General features: G+C 36.6%; 1 long non-coding RNA gene across 2 annotated transcripts in view; it reads right to left on the reverse strand.

Moving 5' to 3' along the window:
* Positions 1–12467, reverse strand: part of LOC131507137 (uncharacterized) — a 51048-nt gene that overhangs the window by 24834 nt on the left and 13747 nt on the right. For both annotated transcript variants that reach the window (XR_009259354.1, XR_009259353.1), the window contains exon 3: positions 4653–4736. This is a non-coding gene — a long non-coding RNA (uncharacterized LOC131507137). The remainder of the gene's footprint in view (positions 1–4652; positions 4737–12467) is intronic.

The following is a 12467-nucleotide window of genomic DNA, read 5'->3' on the forward strand; positions in this document are numbered from 1 at the left end:
TAAATGACCTTATCTTAACAACAGCTAGCCCCTCAAGTTTCCCCTTGTTTCCAAATTCCTTAGCGACTTACACTATCCCTAACCCACTCCCAACCTGAAAGTACATAATCAGTCACCAGTCACAACCCCAGTGCGCGCTCTTTCTGTCCACAGGTCATGTCCCCTATGCTTTAATGAAACCTCCTTTTTGCACTGAAGACGTCTCAAGAATTCTTTCTTGGCCATGGGCTTTGAACCTCACCTCTCCAAACCGCACTAATTCTCCATATATAATACATAAAATCCATACAATTGTCCATTTACTGATGGAACTTGTATGCTTCCATGGACCAGACAATACATGGGGGTCAGCTTGCCAAAGCTGTTTCTACTGCATTTTCCTCCTTGCCTCACTGCTGTCCCAGGATATGTCATACCTATGCCCATCCAAATTTAATATGGCTATTATCCTGCCATTTAAAAGAACTCTTTATTAGCCTCAATACATACTGAATAAAGTCCAAACAACTTGCTCCAAATTGAAGTCTCTCAACAATCTGGTCTCAAGCTTCTTTTTTCAATTATCTATCACTATCTAACAAAGCTGATCATTGAGCTGCTCCTGAAATATTACTGCCTTCTCTGTATCTTTGAGGTTTCAGCTGACAATTCTTTCTTAAGCAAGCATAACCAACCACCTCCCCTTCTTACATTAAAATTATATTCAGAGGCGGTGGGAGGTTCAGTTGGTTATAAGCATCTGACTCCAGCTCAGGTCATGGTCTCACAGTTCCTGAGCTTGAGCCCTGCATGGGCTGAGCTCAAGCCCCACTTTGGGTGAGCCCTGCTTCTCTCTCTCTCTCGCCCTCACTTAACTTGTACCTTCTCTCTCAAAAATAAATAATTAAGTAAATAAACATATAAATAATAACATTATAATCCTATTTCAAGACCCAATTTAAATCCTACCTTCCCTCCAAAGTGATTGACTTAAGGGTATCCTCCTGGTCTGAGGCAACCACAGAATGACAGGTAATAGAAGCTACACTTAAAAGAAAGTTTCCCAAGGGTGTGATCTCAAACATCATAGACTACAAGGCCTCTTGAGAACCAAGTCATAAAGAAAATATCCTTATCCTTTATCCAAGAGCCCTTATAGACTTTTCTCCTTTATCAGACAAGAAATAGCTGTTAGTATGGCCAAAAAGCATTGTTTACATTACCCTAAATTCCCTTTTTTAATTAGTGATGGCAAGATCAGAAGCAGTGCAAATGAAAATGGCATAAAGACACAGCCTGTCACTTTTAGAAGTGTTAATGAATGCCCTGTGGATTTTTTTTTTTTTAATTTCATGAGAACAGACAAGGAAATGTCTCCATAAAACTGTCGATTCTCAGGGAAAAGTGTTAATGTTATGTAAATTAAAATTTGAAAGTCTACTTAACTGAAATCAGCAACACCAAGGGCTGGGCATATGGAAAACACAATTCCTCTGTCCAATCTGCTGAGAGCTCTACATTATCTGTAGCTTTGCCATTTTAGGAATTGTTCCCATTTTATGTTACTATGTAAGCAAGGAGATCTAATTGACTTCAAAGAGATTTTTCCCTGGTTGGGAACTGGTGGGGTGAGGGTGTGTCAGGGAGCAGAAGACAAACCTGATTTCTCTCTGAGAAAATTTCATAAAGCCTAAAGAATTCTTGAGAAATGGAAGTAATTACACTGCCCTGCATGCCCAGAAGACACTTTTCATCCACTGTGATTTCTAAATTTTTCCATAAGGTAAATAGAATTTTTGTTAAAGTTTGAAATGAACTTTTGGGGGGGATTTGGTTATCAATATTAAAAGATAAATAGCATTCCTACTCTTTCTTTATTTTATTTAAATGTTAAAAAGGCAGTTATATTCCCATTCTTTTTCTCATTCCTTACCAGCTTCAGGCAAAAATGTTACCCTCCGGTAGCACAGTTAAAATAAATCATGAAATTATTAGTCATAGTGCATATAATATTTATAAATTTTTAGCTTGACATTAGCTAAGAAAAAGTCTGAGGCTTTCCAACCTGGAAAAGATAGATTGCTCTGTTAAGAATTAATAGATACAGATTATGGATATATAATTGCTTTGGATGACCAGCTACAACAGTGAAGAAAATCTAAGAAGGGTAGGATTATTTTACATAAAGAAATGCAAGATCAGTAGTTTGAGCTAAAACAACAACAACTTTTTTATTTACTTGGAATAATATTTGCTATACAGAGCGATTCACCACTTTTCAGAAGTACACATCACAGTTTAATTTATTCCAGAAATAGCTAGTGAGCAGGTGCCCTTTGTTCAAGGAGCTGTGCAACTTATTGAGAAACAGAGTCACAGCGCTTGACCTCAAAGAGCTCTGTCCAACAACGAAGACGACAATCTAATATCAGCTGCAGTGCAAAATAATACGTGCTGTGATAAAAGCTATTTACAAAATACTATGGAGAAGGGGGAAAGCAAACAGTTGGGAAGCTGTAGTGGTGAATGTAATGGGTGTTTGAAGAAAATTTCATAGAGGAAGTGACCTTTGAGCTACATCGTCCTTGAAAGATGAGAATGATTTCATGAAGCTGAGAAATAAGGAAAGGTCACTCTGGAGACAGTAAGATCAGACTGATGAGAAAAGCCAAAATTACAGAAACCCAAAATAAGCTTGCAGGAACGTTGTGTACTCTACTGCTATGATTCTCAAAGTGTGGTCCAGCGACCAGCAGAAAAGCATCCCTGGGAGCTTATTAGAAATGCTGAACCTCAAGCCTCACCCAGATCTCCAGAATCAGGGTCTGCATTTTAACAAGATGCCCTGGAAAGCTGTAGCCACATGAAAATTTGAGAAGCACTGCTCTGGAGCCAAGAGTAACTGGGGGAACAATGGTGTGAGAAATGAGGATGCAAAGACAAATAATGTCGTTGGTATGTGCCACGAAGTTCATAGTAATCAGAAGGACTTGCAGGGGCGTCTTAAGCAAAGGATTGCTATCATCTGTAACTTATAAAAATATAGTTCCAGTGGCCCTGTGGAGATATGTTTGTGTGAAGAGAGCACGGGACACAGGAAAATCAGTTATGGACTACGATGACATGATACGAATGACAGCTACTACATACTGAGTACCTACTACATGCCAGACATCGTGGTATAAATCTTACATTTTATGCGTTGTTTTAAACTTCCTATAATCCCCATTCTGCAGGTGAGAATAAATATAAGAAAACTTTTTTAAAAAAATTTCCAAAGTCATATGACAAGATGCAGAATTCTAACTTCAGTCTAATATCAAAATCTGAGTTCTGTCTCCAAAATATACCCCAAGTTCATCTACTTCACTTCATCTCCACCCTAGTGTAATAACACCATCTTATGAACTACCTCAATAGTCCATGAGCTTCTGCTTCTGCTTTCTATAATCTCTTTTATGCAGCAGCCTAAATGATCTTTTCTTATTATTTTTTTAAATTTTTTTAGAGAGGTGCACACGTGTGCAAGTGGGGGGCAGGGGGAACAGAGGGAAAAAGGGAGGGAGGGAGGGAGGGAGGGAGAGAGAGAGAGAGAGAGAGAGAATGAATCAGCTCCTCGCTGAGCATGGAGACTGAGCCTCGATCCCACAACCGTGGGATCATGACCAGAGTCGAAGTCAAGAATCAGACCCTTAACTGACTGAGCCACATCCAGGTACCCCAAATGATCTTTTAAAAACAGAAATCCTTTATTTATCATCAGAAACAGAATAAAAGGTCAAATTTTTTAACCAAAACCCACAGGTCCATAACAATTTGGTTCCTGCCTATATCTGAGATCTCATTTTGTGACACAATCCCACATCACTGTATTAATCACACTGTATATTGAATAATATCAAGCTTTATTCCCCTTTCAGGATTTTGCCCAGGTCACTCTCATTTCAAGTTTTTTAAATTATTACTTAATACTTTAAAAATACAATCAACTACTCAAAGTAAAAAATGACAACAATGTATCAGGGGCTTAATAACATATGTATAAGTAAAATGTATGACAGCAATAGCACAAAGACAGACAGGGAAGTAATGGAAGGACACAATATCCAAAGTTCTTATTCTATATGTGAGGTATTAGAATATCACTTAGAGGTAGACTGTGAGAGGTTACAGATGTATAATATATACTCTGAAATAACCCCAAAAATAAATAGCAGAGAGTTATAGTAAACTGACAAAAGGAAGTAAAATGAAATTCCAATAAATTAAACTATTAGATTAACAATCTATTAGATTTTTTAAAATGGGGAAAAGGAATTGTATATATCTGATATAACCAATTAATTTTGGAATTTTATGATATTAATTTCTTGCTCCTAATAGACTGAATTATATTTACAATAATATAATTTTCTCTTTACCTATTATATTACAATCACTTCAAATGCCACAATCAGTTATTTAAAAATGTAAATTAATACATCTTGTTATGGACCACATTATATTTTAAATTGTAATATTTCTTTCCAAGTATAACCAATGGTTCTTCTTTTTGTCATGATTTTCAAACATTCTTAAACAATTTTTAAATTATCTCTAAAGAAAATGATAAATATAAGATAGATATGTCAATGCCTCATAAAATAAGAACATTTTCTCCAAGTTATACCTACCTTCCACATAATTTGGAAGGAAGATTCCTTAGTGGCATGAAGAATGCTAACTCGTTATTCCCATTTCTTTTTCTGGAATTCAAACTGGAGAAAACAAATGAGAGTCAAGTGGCAGGAAATTTGCTTTGACCTTTCTAACTAAACCTTCTGTTACATAAATTTGAACTTTTCCACTGACTGGTAGGTTATATATATATAGAATATCATCAACTGTCATTTCTTTTCAGGGATGAGACTAGATGTGTTCCTGGTACCTTCCTCTGAGGTCTGCTCAATCTACTGAATTAGTTACCTTTATGCTGATTATCCCAGAGTTAAGATTGGGGGAAGGTTGCTGAAATTACCTCTCACATACTGATAGAGAATATATCTATCGGGAGGAGAGCTCCATTTATCTTGGTTTAGGTTGCATGTGGAAATTTATCCATTGTAGGAACCTGACTGTTGTTCCAACCAGATGAAGAGTGACTTACCTGATTGAGAATTTTAGGAGAATGAATTTATTGGTTCAATATAGACCGCTCCTCTCTCAGAGGCGACCTGACCTTGGAAAGTATACATTGGGGTCAACTTTCTGTGATAGACAGTTTTCTGCCATAAGAAGGAGCTTGTGCCTGTCTAAATTAGAGGTGCATATACCTGTTTGGCATAGATTATAAGAAATCCAAATTGTTATTTTACTCAGGTAGAAGTAGTTTAATGAATAAATAACAATTTATGAATGAATAAATAACAATTAGGGAAGGCTTATACTATGAGAAGAATAAATTACATTTTGGGGTTAAGAAAGGTAGAAATACTTCTCAATGAACATATGGAATCCAGAGCCTAAGAGTCAATTTAAAATGCCTATGCTGGAATACTCTGATTCTAAAATTCAGCTTTCTCTTTAATAAAAGTGATATATTAAGTGATTATTTTCTTCTTTCAAAATCCTGCATCTGTCTCTGGATTGGTTCCAGACTTAGGGTAAGGACAAAGGAGTAGTACTTATTGATCCAGTAAACCCCAACACCTTGGTAAATGGGCAAGAAACCTTGAGAATTAAGTAAGAGATGGATGAGGGAGGGGGCAAAATTACACCGGAAATCAGTGTTTTGATCAGGGCTGGGATTTAGTGTATTGAGCTAAGTGAGCTTTGGATCCTGGGTGAGACATGGAGTCGGGCAAGTAACTTGAGATTCTTTCGACAGTGCTGGCTGAACTTGCAGGTGTGGCTGAGGCAGGGATTACATATTTTTAGGCATTGTTGAATGTAATAATATTTGCAGCTTTTATTGTGTCTTTGAGTCAAGACACAATTCAAGCTTGCATTTTAAGGTCCAACGGCAGATGTGTGGCATGGCCTTAACATGTGGCTGCTTGCTGGGCCTTGTCTGCTTCTGAGATGTGTGTCACCAGCTCTGGGACCCTCAAGTATATAGTCACTGTTCTTGGGATGAGCACCATACAGTTGCAGAATGTGGGGGGTGGAGGAAGCCCTTTCTAGAGAGAAAAACTGCATCTTTTCACATGGTCCACTCCAGTCAAAGGGTCTCTAGCAGCAGATGCAAATGAATCCCAGAGGGTTCTGTTGCCTACACAGCAAGTAAATGATGAAGGTAAGCAAAACAGAAGAAGTTATGGAGAGTTCTTTGATGATAATTATGACTACTTACAGTGTCAGACTAAAAGGCTTTGTGTGTGTGTGTGTGTGTGTGTGTGTGTGTGTGTGTGTGTGTGTAAGTTTACTTATTTATTTTGAGAGAGAAAGAATGAGGAATGGCAGAGAGAGGGGGACAGAAGATCTGACGTGGGCTCTATGCTGACAGCAGGGAGCCCGATGTGGGGCTCAAACTCACAAACCGTGAGATCATGACCTGAGTCGAAGTCAGACACTTAACCGACTGAGCCACTCAGGTGCCCCATTAGACTGAAAGTTTTTAAGAATTGTGTGATTTAGAAAGACTACTCCTGTACTAGTGTGCATGATATATTGAAGACAAGAAAACCAGATTGTGGAAGGAGTGGAAAGGCCATCACAACAGAGCAGACATAAAACAGCCAAGGTGTGAGCTAGAGTGATGGTAATTGGGATGAAAACCTGCATCCTGAGTGAGAGACCTGATAAGACTCAGTGACAGCAAGGATGGAGGCAGAACAAAAGTTGGAAGAGCAGTGCTTCCATGATATAAAGAGCAAGCACAAGGGGTCAGTTTGGAAGATGCCATAGACCTATGGGCTTCATAAAGATAGCCATCTGATTGGAAATGTACAGAGAATACCTGGAAAATGCAGAACCATAGTCTAAGGGAGAGACTGGGATTGGAAATTTAGCTATGGAAATCACAGAGGTTATGGCTAATTGAGAGAAAGTGTGTAAAAAGAGAAAAATAGTAAAAGACAAGACACAACTTCCTGCTGGCCTTAAGGAACTAGAAATTAGAACAAAAGGCCATGGAAACCAAGAAACAGACTCTTAACTCTAGAGAACAAACTGATGGTTACCAGAGGGGAGGTGGGTGGGGGATGGGTGAAATAGGTGTTGGGGATTAAGGAATGCACTTGCTGTGAGGAGCACTGGGTGATGTATGGAAGTGTGGGATCACTGTATCGTGCACCTGAAACTAACAATTCACTGTATGTTAACTGACTGGAATTTAAATAAAAACATTAAAAATTAATAAAATAATGAAATATATGCATAAGGGGGAAAAAGCCATGAAAGAAGACAAGAAAGGAAGAGTCAAAGAGATGAGAAAGAAACAACTAAGATTTGTCACAAAACCCAATTAAGAAGGATGCAGAATCTCAAAATATAAAAGGTGCAGGAAAATATTCTGGAGAATCTAAAGTGCATCAAATGTTCAACAGCATTCATTTAGTCATGTAATCAGCAACTGTTACAGAATTCTTAACAGGTGCCAACACTGTGCAAGGTCCTGGGCATAAAATAGAAAAGCCTCAAACTCTTCCTTCTTAGATCTTACACTGTAGTAAAAGAAATGGCTATTAATCAACTTGACTGTATAAATAAATAATTACCAACTGCAATGAGTGCAATGTATGGAAATCCAAGGCTGTAGAAATGAGTGTGCACAATAGGGGAACCTTATCTATTTGGGGAGAGTCAGAAAGATAAAGGATGGTTTCCTGGGATCTTGAATATATTTGATACCCACATGTGCAGGAATCCTCTGGTACTGCTATTGGGCTTGCAAGCAAAGAGTGACATCATTGTTCTCATCATTAAAAAAAAAAAAGAACATAAAAACATATATACATTTCCTAGTGCAAACAACTAGACCTCCATTTTGAAAGAAAAGCAATATTAAAGAATTTTTATAATTCATTCATTGTTAAGACATTTTGCACCACTGTTTACAAGGAAAAGACACATCATGGAAAGCAATGTGTGGGAACATTCAAAATTATTTTTTAATAATATGTGACATATTATACGAGTGCCATAAAAGGAAATGTGTATTTTGGCTTTGATTTCTGCATAAAAATTTACCACTGAAAAAGATATTTTCATTTGGAAATCAATATTTTGGTTCTTAGGGCTAAAGCAAAGGCTTTGCTTGGAAATTTACTTTTTTTTTTTATGTTTGTTCATTTTTGAGAGAGAGAGTAGGGGAGGGGCAGGCAGAGAGGGATACAGAATCTGAAGCAGGATCTGGGCTCTGAGTTGTAAGCACAGAGCCCAATGCAGGGCTGGAACCCACGAGCCGTGAGATCATGACCTGAGCCGAAGTCAGACGCTTGACTGACTCAGCTGTCTAGGTGCCCTGGAAATTACTTTCTTTTATACTTACTGTGAGGACAGAAATCTAGGAACGTAGAGTGCCATGACAACAACCATTGATCAAACACTGATATTCCCATGAAGTTCCTATCTGTTTAATTCATAAAGTTATCTCACAAAATTTGAAAAGCAAAGGCTTTAACACCTCATGCATGCAGTAAAAGTACTAAAAGTTGATTTACCTAAAAATTAAGAAATCAGGTTCAGAAATTGGAGCAGTACTTCTCAGAAAACAACTTTGATGCAAATTATACCATTACCCTCAGAATGTGCTGAAGATTGTGTTCTTAGTATTGCAATATTATAATTTATTTCTTAAAAGCAAAGTTAGACTCCTTTTAGAAACTTTCTTGAGAAACATATTAAAAGTTTGTTGATGGAGTTTCAGATTTCACATTGCATGTGATGTTCAACAGACTACTACTTGTTGAGATTTGGTGTAATATTAAAGAAGAATATCAACAATTATCTGCAAAGGTTATTAAAATGTTCCTCCCTTTCCTAACTATACATTTGTAGGAAGCTGAGTTTTCTTCATATACTTCAACCAAAATAGCACATTGTAACAAATTGAATGCAGAAGCAAATAAAAGAATCCAGCAGTCTTCTGCTATGCCATACACAAAAGGCGTTTACAAAAATGGAAAACTGTGAGGCACCTGGGTGGTTCAGTCAGTTAAGCATCTGACGTCAGCTCAGGTCATGATCTCGCAGTTTGTGGGTCTGAGCCCTGCATTGGGCCCTGTGCTGACAGCTCACAGCATGGAGTCTGCTTCTGATTCTGTGTCTCCTGCTCTCTGCCTCTCTCTCTCTCTCAAAAATAAACATTAAAAACAATTTTTTTAATAGAAAATTGTGCTGTCCTCAACAGATCTTGTTTTGTATTGGAAAAACTATATTACTTATGTTAATATATAATGGTTATTCATCATTATTTTTAAATGAATTAATTTCTCAGATTTAACATCTAATGTAATAACCATAGATGTAATATAAAGAAAAGGCCTTTGAGAGTCTTCAATAATTTTTGAGACTACAAAGTTGTGCTGAGATCCTGAATAAATACATGGTTACTATTCGTTATTTGGGATCATTCTTGGGATGCTTTAAACACAACATACTTCTCACAGTTTAGGATGAAACTGTAACTTTCAGTGAGTGGTTTACTTCAACAGCATGGCCAAATTAGTAGTGCCAAGGAAAGGACAGAGGATTTGTCCTTGCAGGTATTTGCCTTTACAGAGATTTCAGAGGACAGGGAAAAATCATTGTCAAACTACACATTACCTATGCTGAGATTGTAAAGTATATGTTGTTTGAAACTGAAAATAGCTATATTTCTTCCAAATTATAAAAAAAAATCATTAAAAATGTAAGCCAATTCCATAAAAAAAAGAATTTATCCATCACCCAAAGACAGTGTTAACATTTTAGTATCTTTTCTTTCAGACACGTTTTTCGTATTATAGTGTTTGTGTGTGCATGTGAATGTGTGTGTATGTCTAAGGAAGAAATAATCCATGTGTAAACTTAGCTACAAGAGTTCTATGATAAAAAATTTCAGCTTGGAAATCTCTGGATTCTGAAAATCACGGGGGGTTGAGTAAGAAAGCTATCATATAAAGTTAAGTGTTAATTCCACTAAATCAAATGTAAACTGCCTTAAATGCTACAATAATAAAATTAAGTTTTAAAACTCAAATGTAGCTGAGTAACATATCTGGACATTAAACTACTTTCCAATTAGGGGCGCCTGGGTGGCTCAGTCAGCTAAGCATCCAACTTCGGCTCAGGTCATGATCTTACAGTTCGTGGGTTCGAGCCCTGCATCAAGTTCTGTGCTGACAGCTCAGAGCCTGGAGCCTGTTTCAGATTCTGTGTCTCCCTCTTCCTCTGGCCCACCCCCACTCATGCTTTGTCTCAAAAATACATAAACATTAAAAAAAAAAAAAAACTTTAGGGATCTTAATATACAGAAGCCATTCTAATCATATTTAAATGCTATTACAAGTTAGAATAAGCACAAGTGAATTGTCACAGTACTATTCTGGTATTTGGTTTATTAAGAATGCATATATAAAAAAAAAAGAATGCTTCTATTTTAAAAATCTTGTCTCACTGGATCTCTACCTTATCTACCAAATTTAGCTTTAAAATCTTACTTAAAAAAGTAATGTAACCCTATACATTCACCAACATTTAAGTCATGTGAAAGGTAGGAAGTAATTAGTATCAAATGTTTCTTAAATTAAAGACCATCTGCTTTTAATTTTTCCTCAGATGTCTTATCCACCTTCACTATAGAAAATATTAACTTTCCACAGATTAAGCATGATTGAAACAATTTCTAAGAAGGAGAAAAACTGGTAGAACTGACCATTATACACTAAAGTTGAAATGATAACATCCAAAAATGTGCAGGTGAATGCTTTTTTCTTAACTACCTGGCAAATGTTTCAACCCAAGGACTGCGCTCCTAAAAAAGGAAATAAATACTCAAGTGGCCTTCTGAATTATTTTATGTATCATGTTCAGGCATTACTGATGAGTTCCAGTAATCAGATTTTGAAGAACAACTACCTGAAATAATTTACTGAAGAGATTTTTCGTTATACCATAGTAAAAAGTATCATTGTATTTCAATATATCTTAGATTAAATGAGTTGTTTTGAGCAAAACAAACTCAATTTTTTGAGTTTTAACCAAATACAAAGTTTTAACTGAATACAAAGTTTTAACTGAATACAAAGTTTATAAACTTTAATTTTAAATGATTTCTTCTTGGGGCACCTGGGTGGCTTGGTCGGTTAAGCGTCCAACTTTGGCTCAGGTCATGATCTCACGGTCCGTGCATTCGAGCCCCGCATTGGGCTCTGTGCTGACTGCTCAGAGCCTGGAGCCTATTTCAGATTCTGTGTCTCCCTCTCTCTCTGCCCCTCCCCTGTTCATGCTCTGTCTCTCTCTGTCTCAAAAATAAATAAACGTTAAAAAAAAAAATTTAAATGATTTCTTCTTGATTTCAAAGTTGTCTTGCACATTGCTCATTTACACATGATACGTATATGAACCGAAAAGGCATCAGACATGAAGAAAGGCCTTTACAGACTAATGTAAACAATAAAATAAGAATCATGTTAACTTGCCATTGTATTTTCAGCTTAAAAAATGCTACCTTAATAATTAAATTATTGTCATTAAGGAGCATATTTAATTAATATGAAGAGCACTTACTAAAAACATTCACTTGTTTTAGATGTTATCAAAATCACAGTTTAATCCAAATGGACATAAAAATGTTGGACTTCAAATAATGCCATTTATATGCATGTAGATGTTCTCACAGGCTGTATAAAGTCCCCACCATGTTCATTTTAAGATGGATATATACAGCATTTACTTCAGTTCACAAAGTGTGGGCATAAAACAATCTACAGAAGCTTTTTATAGGGTTTAAAAGAGTTCTAATCACCCATGCCAACTGCACTCCTCTCTCAACACAAAACTGCTTTTGAAACCAAGCATTCATTTGCTAAAACAAGGCATCTGCTGTTAAAGAGATTGATTATCCTGGGGCCTGACCTAATTGGGAGATTAGATATGCTTCTCTACTATGGATGGCATGGTTTATAAAGAAAAAAAAATTAGACCCAAAAAAGAGCAAACTTCTTTTGGACTCCAGTGCACTTTTATTTATTTCTAATTTTCTTTAAACAGAAACAAACAATATTGTGAGTATCAGGTTGGTGAAATTAGTGTGTTATGAGTTAAAAATTCATTGAGTCTACCGTGTCGTTTCTTTAGTAACAGGTACACATTCACTTTCACCACAGAAACCAAACATTACCAAAAAATGTCATTTTGGTCATATCCTACTGAGTTAAGATCATTATACAATATAGCACACACACACACGCACACTCACACAAAATCTGGCCTTTTACTGATGCTATCATTTCGGTGTTTTCTATTGCCAGTTAGGTGTCGGTTTTTCCCCCAAACACAGACATCACCTCATTGCTGTGGCTAAT

This window comes from Neofelis nebulosa, chromosome 3 (assembly GCF_028018385.1).
Source record: "Neofelis nebulosa isolate mNeoNeb1 chromosome 3, mNeoNeb1.pri, whole genome shotgun sequence".
Classification (NCBI taxonomy): domain Eukaryota; kingdom Metazoa; phylum Chordata; class Mammalia; order Carnivora; family Felidae; genus Neofelis; species Neofelis nebulosa.